Below are 27254 nucleotides of genomic sequence, written 5' to 3'. Positions count from 1 at the left end.
TTGAACTTTTTGCATTGTTTCATTCCAACAAATACTCCTGCAGTTAAAGTGTTCCACACATACGTTATCTAACTTTTTAAACAAAATCACATGTATACATATATTTAATTTCTATTGAGAAATGCAGCAGAGCACCAGAGTTTCCTCATGTGTAAGAGGATGGAGGTGTGTTTGATGGGTCAAACACACAAAAAACACCTGGGCAGTCAGATCAAGCAGCTTTAAGCAGCTTGGTGGTTTTACTCTCTTTGGCTCCACTTTCTCAAGACGTCCTCTGCTGCGTCCAGAGTGGAGTCCTCCTGTTAGACACTAATTCATATGCTGATGTACATTCCAGCTGCCGTGACACTAAACAGGGAAACTCATCTTTTAACACCAGTAAAATCTATTCATTATTCAAATATTTTGACCTGTTTTGACTCCCCCTGTAAGCATGTAGTGTTCTAACACTTCACACTGTGCGGTCAATGCTTGTTCCTTTAAAAAAGGAGTGTATCAACTCTATGTAAGCACAGTGCATAAATGTGTACAATAAAAGGGGATATCAAACCCTCAACAATATCAAAAATACCTTATTTGTCTTTGGAAGAATAACTTTTGAAGAAAATGACCTTTTAATTGTTTCTTATTTTGATAAAAGAATCCAAACAAGTGCGTAATTTTTTTTTTCATGTTTTATTTTATTTAAACACATAAATCAATGTAATAATAATTTGTGTAGGATCTTATTCATATTCTTATTTGAATGACACAATAATGCTCTGAACAGTTGTGAGAACACCAGATTCTCACATGTGGGGATGCTTCCAGCATAAATCCCCACATCCTGAATCAGTTGTTCAGGATGAAAAGATAGAGTCGTGCAAAAGATAGATACATTTGAAGTATTTTTATTGATGTTACTGTAACAGGAGGTATAGAGATTTCATTGGATGACTAGTCTTGTGCGCGAATACTAAACGCTGCTGCTACTTTCTCTCTTGATGTTGTTGTATTTGTATTGTCTACGATGTTTTGGCGTCATATATTTTTTGAAGAGCCTCCACATTGAAGGCAGCTCTGGTCTTTCTTCTGAGGGGTTAAACTTGTCCACTGCTTGTTCTGGTACTGCAAGTTGAAGAGACAAGTCTTCTGTGGTATGTAAGGGGTTTGATGTTGGAGAGTCCTCTGACTGTTTAGAGGCTGGTTCCATTTCGATGACAATGAAAGTTCTTTCTTGATTTTGCTTTGGAAGTGGTTCTTGGACAACGATCAGTGATGAAATGTCCTCCGTGTCTTGAGTTTCCTGCATGACTTCAGACTGGTCGTTCTTTATAATGGTCTCTACCGTCTTTTTGCTTTCGCGCCGACGCTTTTTAGAGAAAACTTTCTCCTTTGGTGGCTCTGAGACATCTTTTGGTTGTGGGACTAATTCCATTTCGATGTCACTCACCAGCTCTGGGACCACGTCTGGTTGTGGCACTCCAGCCTGATGAGCCAAATCTGATGGAATCACTTCCTGTGAGTCTTCAGAAGCCCTTTCTATTTCCTTTTCTTCCACGGGTTCAGAAATCTTCTCTGGTTCCTGGATATAAATCGGTGATGAAATGTCCTCCGTGTCTTGAGGTTCCTGGATGACTTCAGGCAGGTTCTTTACAATGGTTTCTGGCATCTTTTTGTTCTTGCGCCGACGCTTCTTTGATGTAACGTTCTCTTTTGGTGGCTCAGGGATCCCTTGTGGTTCTGTTTTGTTGACTCCATCCACTTCTGGATTCGATACTTCCACTTGTGAAGCCAGCTCTTCTACAGTTATGTTCTTTGGTGGAAGATGTATCTGATCTAAATGGAGTTCTGGGAGGATGTACAGCTCTGTTTTTTCTTCTGGCTTGATGATGAGGGATAGAAATACAGCCTTCATAAGTTCTGCCACCTTCTTTTCCTGTGTCTTTGTTTCCTCCTCCTGTGCCTTTAGTTTGGAGGCAAGATCAATATTGGAGGCAGTCTTTTCTTTGAGTTGTTCTTTCAAGCTCTCTACCTCTTTTACAACTGACTGATATTCAGTTTCAGATACTGGTGGTTTCAGTGTTTCAATCAATTCTGTAATTACGTCATTGCATTCCTTGAGCTCCTGCTCACACTTTTCACGGAGATGACGCTCACACTTCAAACAGTTTTCCAGGTCCTTGAGTTTTTCCTCAGAAATGGAGCAGCTATTCTCTGCTGCGACTCTTCTGTCTTTTTCTCGTGTTAGAAAGAAATTCTTTTTCAGCAGCTTAGTCCTGACAATATCCATCCGATGGTATAAATAGTTGATCTTGTCCTTATTATGTTGGTAAGATTCCTGTAATTTTTCTGATCCATAATCATCGTTGGCAGCAGAGGCATTAGAGGGAATCTCCTCGGTTTGTGAAATTGGAAACTTCCACGTGACGCGACGAACTTTGGAGGCCTGGGGATGATCCTGCACAAGCTGGACGTCCTCGGAATGAGGAGTCACAGCCGCAGCAGAGACCTGGGATTGTTCCTTTTCCAACACGTCCAACATTTCTGATCTGTTGGTGGGTTCCTCCAAACTTTCATCACTGCCAAAAGTAATGTTATATTTGTAGGACGCCTGAGATTGTTCTTTTTCAAACAGGTCATTTTCTAGGTTTGATTTTAAAATTTCTCGCCTGTTGGTGGGTTCCTTATAACTTTCCTTACTGACAAAAGTAATGTTATAATTGTAGGACGCCTGAGATTGTTCTTTTTCAAACAGGTCATTTTCTAGGCTTGATGTTAAAATTTCTTGCCTGTTGGTGGGTTTCTTATAACTTTCATTACTGCCAAAAGTAATGTTATATTTGTTGGAGGCCTGGGCTTGTTTGTCGGTTTGTGAATTTGGAAACTTCCACGTGACGCAACGTACTTTGGAGGCCTGGGGATGATCCTGCACCAGCTGGACGTCCTCGGAATGAGGAGTCACAGCCGCAGCAGAGACCTGGGATGGTTCTTTTTCCTCTTCGTCATTTACTGTTTGAGGAGACGGGGAATCCTCAGAGGCCTGGCATTGTTCTTTTTCACACAGCTCATTTTCTGACCTGTTGGTGGGTTCCTCATAACCTTCATTATCGCCAAAAGTAATGGTATATGTGTAGATATCCTCAGGTAAATCGTCCTCTACCATGTCACACCACTGAAGTGGAGCAGATGATATCTTGGTTTGACTCATTTTGCTTGTTGTTTTTAAGAGCTTGTCAAAATTACTATTTAAGATAGTAATTAAGTGTTGTTTTTAATAGTTTGTCAAAATTACTATTTAAGATAGTAATTAAGTGTTGTTTTTTTAGACGATGTGAAAACCGTTTGCTGTGACTTTCAAATTCGCTTCGAAAACTGGACGTGTTTCTTCAGATAAACTCCTGACGAACTGTGAAATAGGAGGGAAAATGTCTGGCCTATATAACATTTGTGATGTCAAACAACATCAGTGGTGACATCAATTGTGATGTCAAACAACATCAGTGGTGACATCAATTGTGATGTCATCATCAGTGATGACCAGAAGACCAGAAGAGAGATTGTGATGTCATCAGTGATGTCATCAGTGATGACATCACAATTTAGTGATAAGACTAAAAAAGAGCAATGGCATTCCGTTCTCAGTCACCATCTTGTGTGTTGTTTTGCTCTCTTGTTCAGTTTTATGATTATACATTTTTAAACTTTTTTCTGTGAAATCTCAAAATATTATTGTCCAGGTCAGTTTTAATGCATTCATTGTATGTTATGGTACTCACGACTGCTTTCTTCATGCCTCCACTGGAAAATTGGACCTCATTCTGTGATGATCTGCAGGTTTGAAGGCCTCTGTTCTGTCTCTCTTCTGGTCTGTGATTCCAACCACAGATTCTGAATGGAATTGAAGTCCGGATTCCAGAATGTTGATTTTTGTTCTCTGTTAATCACTTGACGACTTCAGCTGAATACTTCATGTCACTGTCACGTTGGAAGGTCCACTTCTGCCAGTTTTCAGCAACCAGTGTAATGTTTCCCACTAGCAGTGTTTTCCAAGACAGAATAATGTCAGTTTTTAAAATGTTTCCAAAATAAACCTTTTTCCACATTCAAACTGAAGCAGACACCCTTTCCACTTTTAAGATTAGGCTTAAAACTTTCCTTTTTGATAAAGCTTATAGTTAGGGATGGCTCAGGTGATCCTGAAACATCCCATAGTTAAGCTGCTATAGGATTAGACTGCTGGGGTTCATCTGTCCCACCTTTCCTCACTTTGTTCTCTTTTTCCCCATTTAAAAAAGCCTCAAAATAAAAGTGAGTTTTAGGTGGCTACAATAGAATAGAATAGAATAGAATAGAATAGAATAGATAAATATTTTATTCATCCCCCAGTGAGGGAAATTCAAATTAGTCAAGTAGCTCATTAAAATATAAATATTTCCAATGATTGTATATTAGACAACAACAACAATCATAATAATAATCAATGACTAATTAAATAAATTTGAGAAGAACATGTCAGCAGTCGCTGTTAAAAAGCCTTATGGCTGTGGGGACAAAGGACCTCCTGAACCTCTCAGTCCTGCAGTTCAGTGAGATGAGCCTCTCACTGCAGCTGCTCCTCTCTCCTGCCAGGATGCTGTGGAGAGGATGTTTATTGTTCTCCAAAACAGAATATGATTTCCTCCTCATCCGTTGCTCCACCACAGCACCGAGAGGGTCGAGCCTTCTGCCTACCACAGAACAAGTCTTTTTCACCAGTTTGTCCAGGCACCTTGTTAGAATTAAAATGAACTAACAGACAACGGCATGAAACCAAGAAATCCCTCAGAGGCCTCAGTATTTTACTTGCAAGGGGAGAACATACACCCGAACCTACTCTCTGCAGATTCACAAGAGTTCTCCAACGAGTGGTTGCTTCCCTTGCTCTTTTATTAGGTGACACACACACACACACACATACATACAATCCCCTATGTGCCCAGGTCTGGCATATCTCCTTAGTTTGGAGGCATCTCCTTATTTGGGGAGCTATAAAGATAACGATCAGTGGGGAGACAACATTCCTTCTTCTTCTCCTTGTGAAGTTTTGATATGAACTGGCCTCTCTGGCTGTGACTTTTATTTAATGATAAAAAGCAAACTTTTCTGACACACCTACAGTTTTTGTCTTAAGTGCAACTCCCCCAGCAGACAACAGCATTGAACAGTGCATAGGAGTGATCAAACATGCATTTCATATCTCTACAGACATGAGCCGTCTAGGGAAGAAGAGACGGCTCAGGCCAATCTGAACACTGAACGCTAAGGACAAACTTTTTCCTTTGCGCCTTTGATTATGAGCGAATATATCCAACTAATGTGTGAGTCATTTTGTCATCATCACCCGTCTTGCATAGGTACTGTACTTTTCAGCAGCATTAGATTTCTAAGATAATGCGTCATTTGGAAGGTCAGACATGATAGTTTGTAGTATATTGGGTCCAAACTGTCTATCAAGGCAGACAGCATGAAGGTATGTTTACAGACTGTGTTTGGATCTAAATGTGTCTTTATTCTGTATGAACCTGCCATTGTCTCACTGCTCTTTGTATCAATAATGCAGATCAGGACCACTGAGCTCCTGCACGGAATCCCTGATTGTTCAGCAAATATTTAAAGTCAGAGTGAACATTCCCGGTTTCCCCAATTGTCACTGTCAAGTACAGTCAAATGTGCTAAAGTTGATGTTTTCTTGGCACATTTACTTTTCACCAGGGGAGAAGTGCTGCTGAGCAGAATTTTTACTTCCATAAAGATTCAAGTTGCATACACATAATTAACCTCTTGGTGACTGAATGATTAATAGAGGTCCATAATTCATGCATTACTTTAGAAAATTCCTAAGATTGCTGCAGAGCAGCATGATTCTCCAGAGAAACCTAATCTGAGCTGCACTGTCACCACTCCTGCAGCACTCTCTCCAGAAGATGGAGACCTTGTGCCAGTGTAGAGATTCCTGCCCGAGCACCAAAGATATCACAGTTAAAAGTCTCAGATGATAAGGAGTTGTTGGTGAAAATATAATGAAGCATCTCAAAAATGTTTTAACCACATTTTCACATTTTTCTGTGTAAGGGTTTGTTATAAAAGAAGAGTCCACAAAGCCTGAGTAGCAGACCTGTGCTTCTTCTTGACTTGAGGGATTTCAGGAGAAACTGTCTTGCAATTACAACCTCAGGGATCTTCCCGCAGAATAAATCTGGTTTTAATTATTGTCAAAACAGTTCAACTTTCTTTCACTTTAAGAGACCACTGTAATATACACAGTTTCATGGAATACTAATGACCATTTGAATGATAAAGAATCAATGTAAGTAACTAAGATGACTTTATTAAGATTACTTTATTGTCATGTAGTCACACGAAATTACTCTCCGCATCTGACTCATCCGGGTTGGCACCTGTTGAACACACACATGCACGGGGTGACACACTCAGCGCCCAGGGAGCATGGGGGGTACGGAGCGGCGAGATTAGGAATGGAAGGTTATTGGAGGACCCACTCTAACCACAGAGCCTGATAGGTTGTGGGTACAGTGGCACACGTTACACCGGCGGCTCCTGGGTACGGGGACCATTATGAAGAATTGAATCTCTGCACCATGCAAATCAAAGATGTCAGATGACACCAAACGAAAAAACAAAAAATAAGGAAGAGGTAAATCTGAAATGGTTGTTAAAAAACCATCTGAGGTTGCCGTGACAAAGTGACAGGATAACAAGGCAGTCTTGATGGCCTCCACTGTCCGTGGGATACAGCCCCAGGACAGTTGCATGAGATGGTCAACAAAAGAGAAGCTCCATGTTACTGTGCCTCGACCAGCTGTTGTAGCTGAATACAACAAAAACATGGGCGGCTTCGGTTTGTGCGACCGCATGATCAGCTTCTATCCAATGTCAAGCCGCACAAGAAAATGGACCTGCATTTTGTTGACCTGGCAGCTGGATCGAGTACAGGTCAGACCACCAAGTCTCTGGAAAACCAGAGAAAGAGAGGCTGCAGTATTTCGACTTCAAACTGCTGCTGGCTGAGGAGATGATTGCTCAGGCACAGGGAGATCACAAGGCTGACAATGTGGCCAGTGATGATGAAGAGATGAGTACTGATGAAGAGTACATTCCAACAAAGAAGAGGAGGCCTGTTGAACCTCAGCCCAATGCCAATGTCCAAAAATACAGGGCAGTCCATTTGCCAAAGATGGAGGAGGCTGCTCATTCATCACGGTGCAGAAGAGAGGGATGCAAAGGGGACACATATGTCAAGTGCATCAAGCATAACATGTTTCTGTGTGTTTCAAAGGCCAAAAACTGTTTCCTGTTGTACCATTCATGATACACTGTGATTTGGAGCTGTATGTGATGCCGTAAATTTGAGTATTCAAACATTGTTGGGTGTTCTGCTAAGTTTAAATTCTTGTTCAAATGTTTATTGTGGGGAGTACCAGTAAGGATATTCCAGTAAATATGTGTTTATTTTGGTGCCATGTTTAACTAACCCTGTTTGGTAGTTTGAAGAGTTGACAGTGAGAAATTGCGATAGTATAGGTCAGACAGAAATGTGCTGATTTCCTCCCTCATGTAAAATAGCCAGATCATTCAGATGTCTTCATCTATTTTAATGTTTATGAAATAAGAAGATTTTTTAAAAGAAATCCACATGAAAATGAATTCGGTATTATAACATTACATCATTACATTTTATATCAAACAAGACCCGATGTCCACCACAAGGGACAGTCCAGAAAAAATAAATAAACAATGTTTTTGAAAAAAAATTGTTGCAGTATGTTTCTTTCAACCACAATACTTAAATTATCATAAAAATATCAAAAAAGCAAAACTTGTTTCCTCTGGGTCTCTCATGGCATACTAATAACCATTTGAATGGTAAAGAATCAATGTAAGTAACTAAGATGACTTTATTAAGATTACTTTATTGTCATGTAGTCACACGAAATGACTCTCCGCATCTGACTCATCCAGGTTGGCACCTGTTGAACACACACATGCACGGGGTGACACACTCAGCGCCCAGGGAGCATGGGGGGTACGGAGCGGCGAGATTAGGAATGGAAGGTTATTGGAGGACCCACTCTAACCACAGAGCCTGATAGGTTGTGGGTACAGTGGCACACGTTACACCGGCGGCTCCTGGGTACGGGGACCATTATGAAGAATTGAATCTTTGCACCATGCAAATCAAAGATGTCAGATGACACCAAACGAAAAAACAAAAAATAAGGAAGAGGTAAATTGCACCTTTTCTTACCCATTTTTCAGTAATTATGGGTGGAAATTCACACCTTCTTGCAGCTGAACACCTCCTCTCCCACTTATGATCATGTGTGGTTTGATATTCGAAAATTTTCTTTCATGTTTTCTAGCAATTATTGATGGACATTCAGACCTTCTTTCAGCTGAACACCTCCGCTTCCGCTTTTGATTGTGTATAGTCGGGCTTTCGAGCCTTTTCTTCCCCGGTTTTTACAAATTATGGTTGGACATTCAGACCTTCTTGCAGCCGAAAACCTCCGCTCCCTCTTTTAATCATACATTGTCGGGCATTCGCAGCTTTTCTTACCTGCTTTTTACAAACCAGGGTCGGACTTTCACATCTTTTAGTAGCCTAACACCTCCGCTCCCGTTATTGATTGTGTACAGTTGGGTATTTTAACCTTTTCTTACCCGCTTTTTACCAACTATGGTCTGACATTCACACCTTCTTGCAGCCGAACACTTCCGCTTCACCTTTTAGTGTTCTATGGGGTATTCACACCTTTTTTTTCACCGCATTTTATAGATTATGGTTGGAAATTCTCACCCACTCTCATCCGAAGACCTCTCCTCCCACTTTTGTTAATATATAGTCGGGCATTCGAACCTTTTCTTACCCGCTTTTTACAAATTATGGTCGAACATTCCCACCTACTTGCAGCCGAATACTTCCGCTCCACCTTTTAGTGATGTATGGTTGGCATTTGCACCTTTTCTTACCCTCTTTTTATACTGATTGCTGAAGATTAAGTTGTTCTTTCTCAAACTACAACATTTTTTTAATTGTTGAAACTTGATTTGAAGTGGATAAATAAGGAGGACAAACAGTTTTAAGTCAGGCTGATAGAAGGAATTAATTTTATAGCAAAATCTGTATTTCATCATATGTCAAGAGATGCTTATTGCTGAAGAAGTTCTTTCTCATTCTACAAAGTACAACGTTGTTTATCGTTGAAACTTGATTAGACATGAATAAATATGAAGGACAAAGCAGTCTTAACTTGGTTTGAGTTAAGGAATTCGTTTTATAGTAGAATCCGAATTCGTGCATAACTCGTAAAATAGAGCTTATTTTCGGATTCCTGAAGAATGAGTCTGGTTCTTTCTCATAATACAAAGTTTGTTGTTTATTGTTGAAACTTCATCAGAAGTGAAGAAATAAGGACAAACCGTTTTAAGTAAGTTTGATAGAAGGATTTCATTTTATAGCAAAATCTGTATTCTTTCATATCTCCTGGAGAGAAGCTTATTGCTGAAAATTAGGTCTGGTTCTTTTTCATACTACAAAATACAGTGTTGTTTATTGTTGAAACTAGATTAGAAGTAGATAAATATGAAGGACAAAGCAGTTTGAACTTGGTTTGAGAGAAGGAATTAATTTTATTGCAAAATCCGAATTCATGCATAACTCGTCAAATAGATAGTGATGTGTCGTTCGTGAGCGATTTGTTCGATATGAACTAATTTTTTATATGACTCGGGAGTAACGAGTTGTCTCAGTGAGTGATTTGTTCAATTTCATGCAGTAGCCTTCCTCACCACATGGCAGGCGGCAGCTTCATAAGTTCAGTCAGCAGGACAGGAAACAGTATTGATTCGTTCATGACTCAACTCCTCGGCTGACGGGTCCTCGCACAGGAAACAGTATTGATTCGTTTATGACTCAACTCCTTGGGTCTTTGTTCATTTGTCACGTTTCAAATTCTACGTTTCATTTGACAGGCTGAAGAGCAGTAGGCACAACAGTTCGTTCACAAACCGGATCATTAATCTCATAGACTATTCTACCTTCAACAAGTTGGAAACCACAATCGACTCTCTAGATGCAGAAAAAGCATTTGATCGAGTGAACTGGAAATTTTTATTCGCAACATTAAACAAATTCGGGTTTGGGTCACACTTCATCAAATGGATAAGGATATTATATAGCTCCCCAAATGCAAGTGTCAGGACAAATGATCAAACTTCTCCAAGCTTCAGTCTGCAGAGAGGTACAAGACAGGGTTGCCCATTTTCTTCCTCATTTTTTGCTTTTTTCATCAAACCTTTAGCAGCTTCTATCAGACAAGATAGAAATATTAAAGGCATCCAATCCCAAAATATTGAGCATAAAATAAGTCTTTATGCTGATGATGTATTACTTTTCCTTCAGAACTCACAGACGTCTCTCACACACACGATCACACTCATAAATAAATTCTCAGCACTTTCTGACTACTCTATCAACTGGTCTAAGACCACAGTTCTGCCCATTAACTGTAGGGTCCAGAATATACCTGCAATCACTTTACAGTCAGGAAATATTAGATATTTAGGCATAAACATTTCCTCCAGGGTCTCAGAGCTAACAAACCTAAATTATGTTTTAAATTTTTCACAAGAACATCTTGTTTGGTCAGTTAAGTACTGAAAAGTCATTGATTTGGGCATACTTTAACATGTTAAAGGGGCTTTTGAAACTGTTATTTTTCACACAAAGGATTTTTCTGATGTGAAAGTGTATAGTAGAGGTCGGTTAAAAAACCTTTTTAAAAGAATTTGAGCTCATTCAAGGATAGTATGATGAGGGGCTGATATACTAACCTTTCCATATATATATATATATAATTGTTTCACTGATGTTAATTTGTTTAAAATCTGGTCATTTCTAACATATGTATCGGCCCACAATTTCACAATCGGTGCCTCCAAAGTAAGTTCTTTCCTATACTCACATGAGTGAAGTGCACAGTGAATTAGAAGTTACTGAAGTTTATGTGGCCTGTCAGAGGGAGCATTGGGCCCAGTATTCATTGTAAATGCCTTGTGATACGTCTTCGTAACACGTTTTATATAGTACAACCTGTCACTAAAGGAGCACCACAGTTTGTCTGTCGTACTGCTTTGGTGGAGGTTGTGGGCCTTATAAATAAATTATATTCATATATTTATAGATTCTAAAGATATAGTGATTAAAAGAGGTTGACAACGCCACCTAGGTTTGAGAGCCCAAGACTCTAAAGACACGTACAGGTTCTTAATCAAAACAAGGTTTGAGCAGACTTAAAAAAACAGGAGTCTAACTGGTATTTTACAAGATTTATTGTCATAAAATAGGTAACCCAGCCCAAAATCTCCGCCAAGGATCCCACAGCCTCTGGATCATCTCACTCTCCAACTCTCTGGGGCAAGTGACAGATATCCAACTCTGGTGGTGGAACAAACCCTCAGTCACTCCAAAACACAAGAGTGAGGAAATATCAGTACTCACTGGTAGTCCACCTCCACCTCCACGGCCCTTGAAGAAGGCTCCGTACCCCCCATGCTCCCCGGGCGCTGTAATTGGCTGCCCCACTGCTCCAGTGTATGGCATCTGTCTCCATGAGTGTGTCACCCTGTGCATGTGTGTGTTCAACAGGTCCCAACCTGGATAGGTCAAATGCGGAGGAGTAATATTAAATTAAATAATTTTAGTTATTTACACTGATCCTCTATCATTCAAATGGTTATTAGTATGCCATGAGACTAAAGTGAAAGAAAGTTTACCAGTTTTGACAATAATTAAAACCAGATTCATTCTGCGGGAGGCTCCCTGGGGTTATAATTGCAAGACAGTTTCTCCTGAAATGCCTCAAGTCAAGATGAAGCACAGGTCTGCTACTCAGGCTTTGTGGACTCTTCTTTTATAACGAACCTTTACACAGAAAACTGTGAAAATGTCGTTCCTCCTCTCCAGTACCCCCGAATAGACCTTACCAGGGAGGCTGAGGAGTGTGATCCCGTTATTCCTGTCTGACACACATATTCTTACAATTTGAATTTATTGAAGTCTGTTAAAAATGAAAAATGTGTTTTTATGTCCAACAACGTTCTTTTAAATATTTGATGCTAATGATAAAAGCTCCAATGATGTCAGATTTTATGTTCAAAGCAGAACATGTGAAACAGCATAAAAAGTGAACGTTGACTTAACAGCATACATGTGTAACTGTGCTGTCGACACAGTGATGTAAACATCAGATAAAGAGAGAGAATGAGCTTTTACTGTCGGACTGTGTTGATTAAAGTGAGGACAGAAAACAACAGACTGAGCGAACAAAGAGAAAATCAGGAGCCTGCAGGGAAATCTTGCCCCACAGCTGAAAGTTTCTCCTTTAAACAGAGAAGTTTCAGTATTTTTCTGTTTTCACCACACTGCTGAATGAGTTCAGGTGTTGATGCTGTTCAGTGTTTCCTGAATCTTTCTGTTCTGTTGAAGAGTACTTTTTGTTGTAAATGATGTTGTCAGATTGGTGAATAAAATCTACTCTTTGTTCCACTGTCTTTATATAGAAAGTCCAAGATCTTTAATCCTTCCGCAGGCAAGAGGAAACATGGCTCTGATGAGGCTAAAGAACACGAGCAACAATTTACTAAAATTTTATTGAACTTTTTGCATTGTTTCATTCCAACAAATACTCCTGCAGTTAAAGTGTTCCACACATACGTTATCTAACTTTTTAAACAAAATCACATGTATACATATATTTAATTTCTATTGAGAAATGCAGCAGAGCACCAGAGTTTCCTCATGTGTAAGAGGATGGAGGTGTGTTTGATGGGTCAAACACACAGAAAACACCTGGGCAGTCAGATCAAGCAGCTTTAAGCAGCTTGGTGGTTTTACTCTCTTTGGCTCCACTTTCTCAAGACGTCCTCTGCTGCGTCCAGAGTGGAGTCCTCCTGTTAGACACTAATTCATATGCTGATGTACATTCCAGCTGCCGTGACACTAAACAGGGAAACTCATCTTTTAACACCAGTAAAATCTATTCATTATTCAAATATTTTGACCTGTTTTGACTCCCCCTGTAAGCATGTAGTGTTCTAACACTTCACACTGTGCGGTCAATGCTTGTTCCTTTAAAAAAGGAGTGTATCAACTCTATGTAAGCACAGTGCATAAATGTGTACAATAAAAGGGGATATCAAACCCTCAACAATATCAAAAATACCTTATTTGTCTTTGGAAGAATAACTTTTGAAGAAAATGACCTTTTAATTGTTTCTTATTTTGATAAAAGAATCCAAACAAGTGCGTAATTTTTTTTTTCATGTTTTATTTTATTTAAACACATAAATCAATGTAATAATAATTTGTGTAGGATCTTATTCATATTCTTATTTGAATGACACAATAATGCTCTGAACAGTTGTGAGAACACCAGATTCTCACATGTGGGGATGCTTCCAGCATAAATCCCCACATCCTGAATCAGTTGTTCAGGATGAAAAGATAGAGTCGTGCAAAAGATAGATACATTTGAAGTATTTTTATTGATGTTACTGTAACAGGAGGTATAGAGATTTCATTGGATGACTAGTCTTGTGCGCGAATACTAAACGCTGCTGCTACTTTCTCTCTTGATGTTGTTGTATTTGTATTGTCTACGATGTTTTGGCGTCATATATTTTTTGAAGAGCCTCCACATTGAAGGCAGCTCTGGTCTTTCTTCTGAGGGGTTAAACTTGTCCACTGCTTGTTCTGGTACTGCAAGTTGAAGAGACAAGTCTTCTGTGGTATGTAAGGGGTTTGATGTTGGAGAGTCCTCTGACTGTTTAGAGGCTGGTTCCATTTCGATGACAATGAAAGTTCTTTCTTGATTTTGCTTTGGAAGTGGTTCTTGGACAACGATCAGTGATGAAATGTCCTCCGTGTCTTGAGTTTCCTGCATGACTTCAGACTGGTCGTTCTTTATAATGGTCTCTACCGTCTTTTTGCTTTCGCGCAGACGCTTTTTAGAGGAAACTTTCTCCTTTGGTGGCTCTGAGACATCTTTTGGTTGTGGGACTAATTCCATTTCGATGTCACTCACCAGCTCTGGGACCACGTCTGGTTGTGGCACTCCAGCCTGATGAGCCAAATCTGATGGAATCACTTCCTGTGAGTCTTCAGAAGCCCTTTCTATTTCCTTTTCTTCCACGGGTTCAGAAATCTTCTCTGGTTCCTGGATATAAATCGGTGATGAAATGTCCTCCGTGTCTTGAGGTTCCTGGATGACTTCAGGCAGGTTCTTTACAATGGTTTCTGGCATCTTTTTGTTCCTGCGCCGACGCTTCTTTGATGTAACGTTCTCTTTTGGTGGCTCAGGGATCCCTTGTGGTTCTGTTTTGTTGACTCCATCCACTTCTGGATTCGATACTTCCACTTGTGAAGCCAGCTCTTCTACAGTTATGTTCTTTGGTGGAAGACGTATCTGATCTAAATGGAGTTCTGGGAGGATGTACAGCTCTGTTTTTTCTTCTGGCTTGATGATGAGGGATAGAAATACAGCCTTCATAAGTTCTGCCACCTTCTTTTCCTGTGTCTTTGTTTCCTCCTCCTGTGCCTTTAGTTTGGAGGCAAGATCAATATTGGAGGCAGTCTTTTCTTTGAGTTGTTCTTTCAAGCTCTCTACCTCTTTTACAACTGACTGATATTCAGTTTCAGATACTGGTGGTTTCAGTGTTTCAATCAATTCTGTAATTACGTCATTGCATTCCTTGAGCTCCTGCTCACACTTTTCACGGAGATGACGCTCACACTTCAAACAGTTTTCCAGGTCCTTGAGTTTTTCCTCAGAAATGGAGCAGCTATTCTCTGCTGCGACTCTTCTGTCTTTTTCTCGTGTTAGAAAGAAATTCTTTTTCAGCAGCTTAGTCCTGACAATATCCATCCGATGGTATAAATAGTTGATCTTGTCCTTATTATGTTGGTAAGATTCCTGTAATTTTTCTGATCCATAATCATCGTTGGCAGCAGAGGCATTAGAGGGAATCTCCTCGGTTTGTGAAATTGGAAACTTCCACGTGACGCGACGAACTTTGGAGGCCTGGGGATGATCCTGCACAAGCTGGACGTCCTCGGAATGAGGAGTCACAGCCGCAGCAGAGACCTGGGATTGTTCCTTTTCCAACACGTCCAACATTTCTGATCTGTTGGTGGGTTCCTCCAAACTTTCATCACTGCCAAAAGTAATGTTATATTTGTAGGACGCCTGAGATTGTTCTTTTTCAAACAGGTCATTTTCTAGGTTTGATTTTAAAATTTCTCGCCTGTTGGTGGGTTCCTTATAACTTTCCTTACTGACAAAAGTAATGTTATAATTGTAGGACGCCTGAGATTGTTCTTTTTCAAACAGGTCATTTTGTAGGCTTGATGTTAAAATTTCTTGCCTGTTGGTGGGTTTCTTATAACTTTCATTACTGCCAAAAGTAATGTTATATTTGTTGGAGGCCTGGGCTTGTTTGTCGGTTTGTGAATTTGGAAACTTCCACGTGACGCAACGTACTTTGGAGGCCTGGGGATGATCCTGCACCAGCTGGACGTCCTCGGAATGAGGAGTCACAGCCGCAGCAGAGACCTGGGATGGTTCTTTTTCCTCTTCGTCATTTACTGTTTGAGGAGACGGGGAATCCTCAGAGGCCTGGCATTGTTCTTTTTCACACAGCTCATTTTCTGACCTGTTGGTGGGTTCCTCATAACCTTCATTATCGCCAAAAGTAATGGTATATGTGTAGATATCCTCAGGTAAATCGTCCTCTACCATGTCACACCACTGAAGTGGAGCAGATGATATCTTGGTTTGACTCATTTTGCTTGTTGTTTTTAAGAGCTTGTCAAAATTACTATTTAAGATAGTAATTAAGTGTTGTTTTTAATAGTTTGTCAAAATTACTATTTAAGATAGTAATTAAGTGTTGTTTTTTTAGACGATGTGAAAACCGTTTGCTGTGACTTTCAAATTCGCTTCGAAAACTGGACGTGTTTCTTCAGATAAACTCCTGACGAACTGTGAAATAGGAGGGAAAATGTCTGGCCTATATAACATTTGTGATGTCAAACAACATCAGTGGTGACATCAATTGTGATGTCAAACAACATCAGTGGTGACATCAATTGTGATGTCATCATCAGTGATGACCAGAAGACCAGAAGAGAGATTGTGATGTCATCAGTGATGTCATCAGTGATGACATCACAATTTAGTGATAAGACTAAAAAAGAGCAATGGCATTCCGTTCTCAGTCACCATCTTGTGTGTTGTTTTGCTCTCTTGTTCAGTTTTATGATTATACATTTTTAAACTTTTTTCTGTGAAATCTCAAAATATTATTGTCCAGGTCAGTTTTAATGCATTCATTGTATGTTATGGTACTCACGACTGCTTTCTTCATGCCTCCACTGGAAAATTGGACCTCATTCTGTGATGATCTGCAGGTTTGAAGGCCTCTGTTCTGTCTCTCTTCTGGTCTGTGATTCCAACCACAGATTCTGAATGGAATTGAAGTCCGGATTCCAGAATGTTGATTTTTGTTCTCTGTTAATCACTTGACGACTTCAGCTGAATACTTCATGTCACTGTCACGTTGGAAGGTCCACTTCTGCCAGTTTTCAGCAACCAGTGTAATGTTTCCCACTAGCAGTGTTTTCCAAGACAGAATAATGTCAGTTTTTAAAATGTTTCCAAAATAAACCTTTTTCCACATTCAAACTGAAGCAGACACCCTTTCCACTTTTAAGATTAGGCTTAAAACTTTCCTTTTTGATAAAGCTTATAGTTAGGGATGGCTCAGGTGATCCTGAAACATCCCATAGTTAAGCTGCTATAGGATTAGACTGCTGGGGTTCATCTGTCCCACCTTTCCTCACTTTGTTCTCTTTTTCCCCATTTAAAAAAGCCTCAAAATAAAAGTGAGTTTTAGGTGGCTACAATAGAATAGAATAGAATAGAATAGAATAGAATAGAATAGATAAATATTTTATTCATCCCCCAGTGAGGGAAATTCAAATTAGTCAAGTAGCTCATTAAAATATAAATATTTCCAATGATTGTATATTAGACAACAACAACAATCATAATAATAATCAATGACTAATTAAATAAATTTGAGAAGAACATGTCAGCAGTCGCTGTTAAAAAGCCTTATGGCTGTGGGGACAAAGGACCTCCTGAACCTCTCAGTCCTGCAGTTCAGTGAGATGAGCCTCTCACTGCAGCTGCTCCTCTCTCCTGCCAGGATGCTGTGGAGAGGATGTTTATTGTTCTCCAAAACAGAATATGATTTCCTCCTCATCCGTTGCTCCACCACAGCACCGAGAGGGTCGAGCCTTCTGCCTACCACAGAACAAGTCTTTTTCACCAGTTTGTCCAGGCACCTTGTTAGAATTAAAATTAACTAACAGACAACGGCATGAAACCAAGAAATCCCTCAGAGGCCTCAGTATTTTACTTGCAAGGGGAGAACAACACCCGAACCTACTCTCTGCAGATTCACAAGAGTTCTCCAACGAGTGGTTGCTTCCCTTGCTCTTTTATTAGGTGACACACACACACACACACATACATACAATCCCCTATGTGCCCAGGTCTGGCATATCTCCTTAGTTTGGAGGCATCTCCTTATTTGGGGAGCTATAAAGATAACGATCAGTGGGGAGACAACATTCCTTCTTCTTCTCCTTGTGAAGTTTTGATATGAACTGGCCTCTCTGGCTGTGACTTTTATTTAATGATAAAAAGCAAACTTTTCTGACACACCTACAGTTTTTGTCTTAAGTGCAACTCCCCCAGCAGACAACAGCATTGAACAGTGCATAGGAGTGATCAAACATGCATTTCATATCTCTACAGACATGAGCCGTCTAGGGAAGAAGAGACGGCTCAGGCCAATCTGAACACTGAACGCTAAGGACAAACTTTTTCCTTTGCGCCTTTGATTATGAGCGAATATATCCAACTACTGTGTGAGTCATTTTGTCATCATCACCCGTCTTGCATAGGTACTGTACTTTTCAGCAGCATTAGATTTCTAAGATAATGCGTCATTTGGAAGGTCAGACATGATAGTTTGTAGTATATTGGGTCCAAACTGTCTATCAAGGCAGACAGCATGAAGGTATGTTTACAGACTGTGTTTGGATCTAAATGTGTGTTTATTCTGTATGAACCTGCCATTGTCTCACTGCTCTTTGTATCAATAATGCAGATCAGGACCACTGAGCTCCTGCACGGAATCCCTGATTGTTCAGCAAATATTTAAAGTCAGAGTGAACATTCCCGGTTTCCCCAATTGTCACTGTCAAGTACAGTCAAATGTGCTAAAGTTGATGTTTTCTTGGCACATTTACTTTTCACCAGGGGAGAAGTGCTGCTGAGCAGAATTTTTACTTCCATAAAGATTCAAGTTGCATACACATAATTAACCTCTTGGTGACTGAATGATTAATAGAGGTCCATAATTCATGCATTACTTTAGAAAATTCCTAAGATTGCTGCAGAGCAGCATGATTCTCCAGAGAAACCTAATCTGAGCTGCACTGTCACCACTCCTGCAGCACTCTCTCCAGAAGATGGAGACCTTGTGCCAGTGTAGAGATTCCTGCCCGAGCACCAAAGATATCACAGTTAAAAGTCTCAGATGATAAGGAGTTGTTGGTGAAAATATAATGAAGCATCTCAAAAATGTTTTAACCACATTTTCACATTTTTCTGTGTAAGGGTTTGTTATAAAAGAAGAGTCCACAAAGCCTGAGTAGCAGACCTGTGCTTCTTCTTGACTTGAGGGATTTCAGGAGAAACTGTCTTGCAATTACAACCTCAGGGATCTTCCCGCAGAATAAATCTGGTTTTAATTATTGTCAAAACAGTTCAACTTTCTTTCACTTTAAGAGACCACTGTAATATACACAGTTTCATGGAATACTAATGACCATTTGAATGATAAAGAATCAATGTAAGTAACTAAGATGACTTTATTAAGATTACTTTATTGTCATGTAGTCACACGAAATTACTCTCCGCATCTGACTCATCCGGGTTGGCACCTGTTGAACACACACATGCACGGGGTGACACACTCAGCGCCCAGGGAGCATGGGGGGTACGGAGCGGCGAGATTAGGAATGGAAGGTTATTGGAGGACCCACTCTAACCACAGAGCCTGATAGGTTGTGGGTACAGTGGCACACGTTACACCGGCGGCTCCTGGGTACGGGGACCATTATGAAGAATTGAATCTCTGCACCATGCAAATCAAAGATGTCAGATGACACCAAACGAAAAAACAAAAAATAAGGAAGAGGTAAATCTGAAATGGTTGTTAAAAAACCATCTGAGGTTGCCGTGACAAAGTGACAGGATAACAAGGCAGTCTTGATGGCCTCCACTGTCCGTGGGATACAGCCCCAGGACAGTTGCATGAGATGGTCAACAAAAGAGAAGCTCCATGTTACTGTGCCTCGACCAGCTGTTGTAGCTGAATACAACAAAAACATGGGCGGCTTCGGTTTGTGCGACCGCATGATCAGCTTCTATCCAATGTCAAGCCGCACAAGAAAATGGACCTGCATTTTGTTGACCTGGCAGCTGGATCGAGTACAGGTCAGACCACCAAGTCTCTGGAAAACCAGAGAAAGAGAGGCTGCAGTATTTCGACTTCAAACTGCTGCTGGCTGAGGAGATGATTGCTCAGGCACAGGGAGATCACAAGGCTGACAATGTGGCCAGTGATGATGAAGAGATGAGTACTGATGAAGAGTACATTCCAACAAAGAAGAGGAGGCCTGTTGAACCTCAGCCCAATGCCAATGTCCAAAAATACAGGGCAGTCCATTTGCCAAAGATGGAGGAGGCTGCTCATTCATCACGGTGCAGAAGAGAGGGATGCAAAGGGGACACATATGTCAAGTGCATCAAGCATAACATGTTTCTGTGTGTTTCAAAGGCCAAAAACTGTTTCCTGTTGTACCATTCATGATACACTGTGATTTGGAGCTGTATGTGATGCCGTAAATTTGAGTATTCAAACATTGTTGGGTGTTCTGCTAAGTTTAAATTCTTGTTCAAATGTTTATTGTGGGGAGTACCAGTAAGGATATTCCAGTAAATATGTGTTTATTTTGGTGCCATGTTTAACTAACCCTGTTTGGTAGTTTGAAGAGTTGACAGTGAGAAATTGCGATAGTATAGGTCAGACAGAAATGTGCTGATTTCCTCCCTCATGTAAAATAGCCAGATCATTCAGATGTCTTCATCTATTTTAATGTTTATGAAATAAGAAGATTTTTTAAAAGAAATCCACATGAAAATGAATTCGGTATTATAACATTACATCATTACATTTTATATCAAACAAGACCCGATGTCCACCACAAGGGACAGTCCAGAAAAAATAAATAAACAATGTTTTTGAAAAAAAATTGTTGCAGTATGTTTCTTTCAACCACAATACTTAAATTATCATAAAAATATCAAAAAAGCAAAACTTGTTTCCTCTGGGTCTCTCATGGCATACTAATAACCATTTGAATGGTAAAGAATCAATGTAAGTAACTAAGATGACTTTATTAAGATTACTTTATTGTCATGTAGTCACACGAAATGACTCTCCGCATCTGAGTCATCCAGGTTGGCACCTGTTGAACACACACATGCACGGGGTGACACACTCAGCGCCCAGGGAGCATGGGGGGTACGGAGCGGCGAGATTAGGAATGGAAGGTTATTGGAGGACCCACTCTAACCACAGAGCCTGATAGGTTGTGGGTACAGTGGCACACGTTACACCGGCGGCTCCTGGGTACGGGGACCATTATGAAGAATTGAATCTTTGCACCATGCAAATCAAAGATGTCAGATGACACCAAACGAAAAAACAAAAAATAAGGAAGAGGTAAATTGCACCTTTTCTTACCCATTTTTCAGTAATTATGGGTGGAAATTCACACCTTCTTGCAGCTGAACACCTCCTCTCCCACTTATGATCATGTGTGGTTTGATATTCGAAAATTTTCTTTCATGTTTTCTAGCAATTATTGATGGACATTCAGACCTTCTTTCAGCTGAACACCTCCGCTTCTGCTTTTGATTGTGTATAGTCGGGCTTTCGAGCCTTTTCTTCCCCGGTTTTTACAAATTATGGTTGGACATTCAGACCTTCTTGCAGCCGAAAACCTCCGCTCCCTCTTTTAATCATACATTGTCGGGCATTCGCAGCTTTTCTTACCTGCTTTTTACAAACCAGGGTCGGACTTTCACATCTTTTAGTAGCCTAACACCTCCGCTCCCGTTATTGATTGTGTACAGTTGGGTATTTTAACCTTTTCTTACCCGCTTTTTACCAACTATGGTCTGACATTCACACCTTCTTGCAGCACTTCCGCTTCACCTTTTAGTGTTCTATGGGGTATTCACACCTTTTTTTTCACCGCATTTTATAGATTATGGTTGGAAATTCTCACCCACTCTCATCCGAAGACCTCTCCTCCCACTTTTGTTAATATATAGTCGGGCATTCGAACCTTTTCTTACCCGCTTTTTACAAATTATGGTCGAACATTCCCACCTACTTGCAGCCGAATACTTCCGCTCCACCTTTTAGTGATGTATGGTTGGCATTTGCACCTTTTCTTACCCTCTTTTTATACTGATTGCTGAAGATTAAGTTGTTCTTTCTCAAACTACAACATTTTTTTAATTGTTGAAACTTGATTTGAAGTGGATAAATAAGGAGGACAAACAGTTTTAAGTCAGGCTGATAGAAGGAATTAATTTTATAGCAAAATCTGTATTTCGTCATATGTCAAGAGATGCTTATTGCTGAAGAAGTTCTTTCTCATTCTACAAAGTACAACGTTGTTTATCGTTGAAACTTGATTAGACATGAATAAATATGAAGGACAAAGCAGTCTTAACTTGGTTTGAGTTAAGGAATTCGTTTTATAGTAGAATCCGAATTCGTGCATAACTCGTAAAATAGAGCTTATTTTCGGATTCCTGAAGAATGAGTCTGGTTCTTTCTCATAATACAAAGTTTGTTGTTTATTGTTGAAACTTCATCAGAAGTGAAGAAATAAGGACAAACCGTTTTAAGTAAGTTTGATAGAAGGATTTCATTTTATAGCAAAATCTGTATTCTTTCATATCTCCTGGAGAGAAGCTTATTGCTGAAAATTAGGTCTGGTTCTTTTTCATACTACAAAATACAGTGTTGTTTATTGTTGAAACTAGATTAGAAGTAGATAAATATGAAGGACAAAGCAGTTTGAACTTGGTTTGAGAGAAGGAATTAATTTTATTGCAAAATCCGAATTCATGCATAACTCGTCAAATAGATAGTGATGTGTCGTTCGTGAGCGATTTGTTCGATATGAACTAATTTTTTATATGACTCGGGAGTAACGAGTTGTCTCAGTGAGTGATTTGTTCAATTTCATGCAGTAGCCTTCCTCACCACATGGCAGGCGGCAGCTTCATAAGTTCAGTCAGCAGGACAGGAAACAGTATTGATTCGTTCACGACTCAACTCCTCGGCTGACGGGTCCTCGCACAGGAAACAGTATTGATTCGTTTATGACTCAACTCCTTGGGTCTTTGTTCATTTGTCACGTTTCAAATTCTACGTTTCATTTGACAGGCTGAAGAGCAGTAGGCACAACAGTTCGTTCACAAACCGGATCATTAATCTCATAGACTATTCTACCTTCAACAAGTTGGAAACCACAATCGACTCTCTAGATGCAGAAAAAGCATTTGATCGAGTGAACTGGAAATTTTTATTCGCAACATTAAACAAATTCGGGTTTGGGTCACACTTCATCAAATGGATAAGGATATTATATAGCTCCCCAAATGCAAGTGTCAGGACAAATGATCAAACTTCTCCAAGCTTCAGTCTGCAGAGAGGTACAAGACAGGGTTGCCCATTTTCTTCCTCATTTTTTGCTTTTTTCATCAAACCTTTAGCAGCTTCTATCAGACAAGATAGAAATATTAAAGGCATCCAATCCCAAAATATTGAGCATAAAATAAGTCTTTATGCTGATGATGTATTACTTTTCCTTCAGAACTCACAGACGTCTCTCACACACACGATCACACTCATAAATAAATTCTCAGCACTTTCTGACTACTCTATCAACTGGTCTAAGACCACAGTTCTGCCCATTAACTGTAGGGTCCAGAATATACCTGCAATCACTTTACAGTCAGGAAATATTAGATATTTAGGCATAAACATTTCCTCCAGGGTCTCAGAGCTAACAAACCTAAATTATGTTTTAAATTTTTCACAAGAACATCTTGTTTGGTCAGTTAAGTACTGAAAAGTCATTGATTTGGGCATACTTTAACATGTTAAAGGGGCTTTTGAAACTGTTATTTTTCACACAAAGGATTTTTCTGATGTGAAAGTGTATAGTAGAGGTCGGTTAAAAAACCTTTTTAAAAGAATTTGAGCTCATTCAAGGATAGTATGATGAGGGGCTGATATACTAACCTTTCCATATATATATATATATAATTGTTTCACTGATGTTAATTTGTTTAAAATCTGGTCATTTCTAACATATGTATCGGCCCACAATTTCACAATCGGTGCCTCCAAAGTAAGTTCTTTCCTATACTCACATGAGTGAAGTGCACAGTGAATTAGAAGTTACTGAAGTTTATGTGGCCTGTCAGAGGGAGCATTGGGCCAAGTATTCATTGTAAATGCCTTGTGATACGTCTTCGTAACACGTTTTATATAGTACAACCTGTCACTAAAGGAGCACCACAGTTTGTCTGTCGTACTGCTTTGGTGGAGGTTGTGGGCCTTATAAATAAATTATATTCATATATTTATAGATTCTAAAGATATAGTGATTAAAAGAGGTTGACAACGCCACCTAGGTTTGAGAGCCCAAGACTCTAAAGACACGTACAGGTTCTTAATCAAAACAAGGTTTGAGCAGACTTAAAAAAACAGGAGTCTAACTGGTATTTTACAAGATTTATTGTCATAAAATAGGTAACCCAGCCCAAAATCTCCGCCAAGGATCCCACAGCCTCTGGATCATCTCACTCTCCAACTCTCTGGGGCAAGTGACAGATATCCAACTCTGGTGGTGGAACAAACCCTCAGTCACTCCAAAACACAAGAGTGAGGAAATATCAGTACTCACTGGTAGTCCACCTCCACCTCCACGGCCCTTGAAGAAGGCTCCGTACCCCCCATGCTCCCCGGGCGCTGTAATTGGCTGCCCCACTGCTCCAGTGTATGGCATCTGTCTCCATGAGTGTGTCACCCTGTGCATGTGTGTGTTCAACAGGTCCCAACCTGGATAGGTCAAATGCGGAGGAGTAATATTAGATTAAATAATTTTAGTTATTTACACTGATCCTCTATCATTCAAATGGTTATTAGTATGCCATGAGACTAAAGTGAAAGAAAGTTTACCAGTTTTGACAATAATTAAAACCAGATTCATTCTGCGGGAGGCTCCCTGGGGTTATAATTGCAAGACAGTTTCTCCTGAAATGCCTCAAGTCAAGATGAAGCACAGGTCTGCTACTCAGGCTTTGTGGACTCTTCTTTTATAACGAACCTTTACACAGAAAACTGTGAAAATGTCGTTCCTCCTCTCCAGTACCCCCGAATAGACCTTACCAGGGAGGCTGAGGAGTGTGATCCCGTTATTCCTGTCTGACACACATATTCTTACAATTTGAATTTATTGAAGTCTGTTAAAAATGAAAAATGTGTTTTTATGTCCAACAACGTTCTTTTAAATATTTGATGCTAATGGTAAAAGCTCCAATGATGTCAGATTTTATGTTCAAAGCAGAACATGTGAAACAGCATAAAAAGTGAACGTTGACTTAACAGCATACATGTGTAACTGTGCTGTCGACACAGTGATGTAAACACCAGATAAAGAGAGAGAATGAGCTTTTACTGTCGGACTGTGTTGATTAAAGTGAGGACAGAAAACAACAGACTGAGCGAACAAAGAGAAAATCAGGAGCCTGCAGGGAAATCTTGCCCCACAGCTGAAAGTTTCTCCTTTAAACAGAGAAGTTTCAGTATTTTTCTGTTTTCACCACACTGCTGAATGAGTTCAGGTGTTGATGCTGTTCAGTGTTTCCTGAATCTTTCTGTTCTGTTGAAGAGTACTTTTTGTTGTAAATGATGTTGTCAGATTGGTGAATAAAATCTACTCTTTGTTCCACTGTCTTTATATAGAAAGTCCAAGATCTTTAATCCTTCCGCAGGCAAGAGGAAACATGGCTCTGATGAGGCTAAAGAACACGAGCAACAATTTACTAAAAGTTTATTGAACTTTTTGCATTGTTTCATTCCAACAAATACTCCTGCAGTTAAAGTGTTCCACACATACGTTATCTAACTTTTTAAACAAAATCACATGTATACATATATTTAATTTCTATTGAGAAATGCAGCAGAGCACCAGAGTTTCCTCATGTGTAAGAGGATGGAGGTGTGTTTGATGGGTCAAACACACAAAAAACACCTGGGCAGTCAGATCAAGCAGCTTTAAGCAGCTTGGTGGTTTTACTCTCTTTGGCTCCACTTTCTCAAGACGTCCTCTGCTGCGTCCAGAGTGGAGTCCTCCTGTTAGACACTAATTCATATGCTGATGTACATTCCAGCTGCCGTGACACTAAACAGGGAAACTCATCTTTTAACACCAGTAAAATCTATTCATTATTCAAATATTTTGACCTGTTTTGACTCCCCCTGTAAGCATGTAGTGTTCTAACACTTCACACTGTGCGGTCAATGCTTGTTCCTTTAAAAAAGGAGTGTATCAACTCTATGTAAGCACAGTGCATAAATGTGTACAATAAAAGGGGATATCAAACCCTCAACAATATCAAAAATACCTTATTTGTCTTTGGAAGAATAACTTTTGAAGAAAATGACCTTTTAATTGTTTCTTATTTTGATAAAAGAATCCAAACAAGTGCGTCATTTTTTTTTCATGTTTTATTTTATTTAAACACATAAATCAATGTAATAATAATTTGTGTAGGATCTTATTCATATTCTTATTTGAATGACACAATAATGCTCTGAACAGTTGTGAGAACACCAGATTCTCACATGTGGGGATGCTTCCAGCATAAATCCCCACATCCTGAATCAGTTGTTCAGGATGAAAAGATAGAGTCGTGCAAAAGATAGATACATTTGAAGTATTTTTATTGATGTTACTGTAACAGGAGGTATAGAGATTTCATTGGATGACTAGTCTTGTGCGCGAATACTAAACGCTGCTGCTACTTTCTCTCTTGATGTTGTTGTATTTGTATTGTCTACGATGTTTTGGCGTCATATATTTTTTGAAGAGCCTCCACATTGAAGGCAGCTCTGGTCTTTCTTCTGAGGGGTTAAACTTGTCCACTGCTTGTTCTGGTACTGCAAGTTGAAGAGACAAGTCTTCTGTGGTATGTAAGGGGTTTGATGTTGGAGAGTCCTCTGACTGTTTAGAGGCTGGTTCCATTTCGATGACAATGAAAGTTCTTTCTTGATTTTGCTTTGGAAGTGGTTCTTGGACAACGATCAGTGATGAAATGTCCTCCGTGTCTTGAGTTTCCTGCATGACTTCAGACTGGTCGTTCTTTATAATGGTCTCTACCGTCTTTTTGCTTTCGCGCCGACGCTTTTTAGAGGAAACTTTCTCCTTTGGTGGCTCTGAGACATCTTTTGGTTGTGGGACTAATTCCATTTCGATGTCACTCACCAGCTCTGGGACCACGTCTGGTTGTGGCACTCCAGCCTGATGAGCCAAATCTGATGGAATCACTTCCTGTGAGTCTTCAGAAGCCCTTTCTATTTCCTTTTCTTCCACGGGTTCAGAAATCTTCTCTGGTTCCTGGATATAAATCGGTGATGAAATGTCCTCCGTGTCTTGAGGTTCCTGGATGACTTCAGGCAGGTTCTTTACAATGGTTTCTGGCATCTTTTTGTTCTTGCGCCGACGCTTCTTTGATGTAACGTTCTCTTTTGGTGGCTCAGGGATCCCTTGTGGTTCTGTTTTGTTGACTCCATCCACTTCTGGATTCGATACTTCCACTTGTGAAGCCAGCTCTTCTACAGTTATGTTCTTTGGTGGAAGACGTATCTGATCTAAATGGAGTTCTGGGAGGATGTACAGCTCTGTTTTTTCTTCTGGCTTG

Source organism: Leuresthes tenuis, unplaced genomic scaffold (genome assembly GCF_036924035.1).
Source record: "Leuresthes tenuis unplaced genomic scaffold, fLeuTen1.0.hap1 SCAF_17, whole genome shotgun sequence".
NCBI lineage: Eukaryota > Metazoa > Chordata > Actinopteri > Atheriniformes > Atherinopsidae > Leuresthes > Leuresthes tenuis.
Note: the sequence above shows the minus strand (reverse complement) of the source record.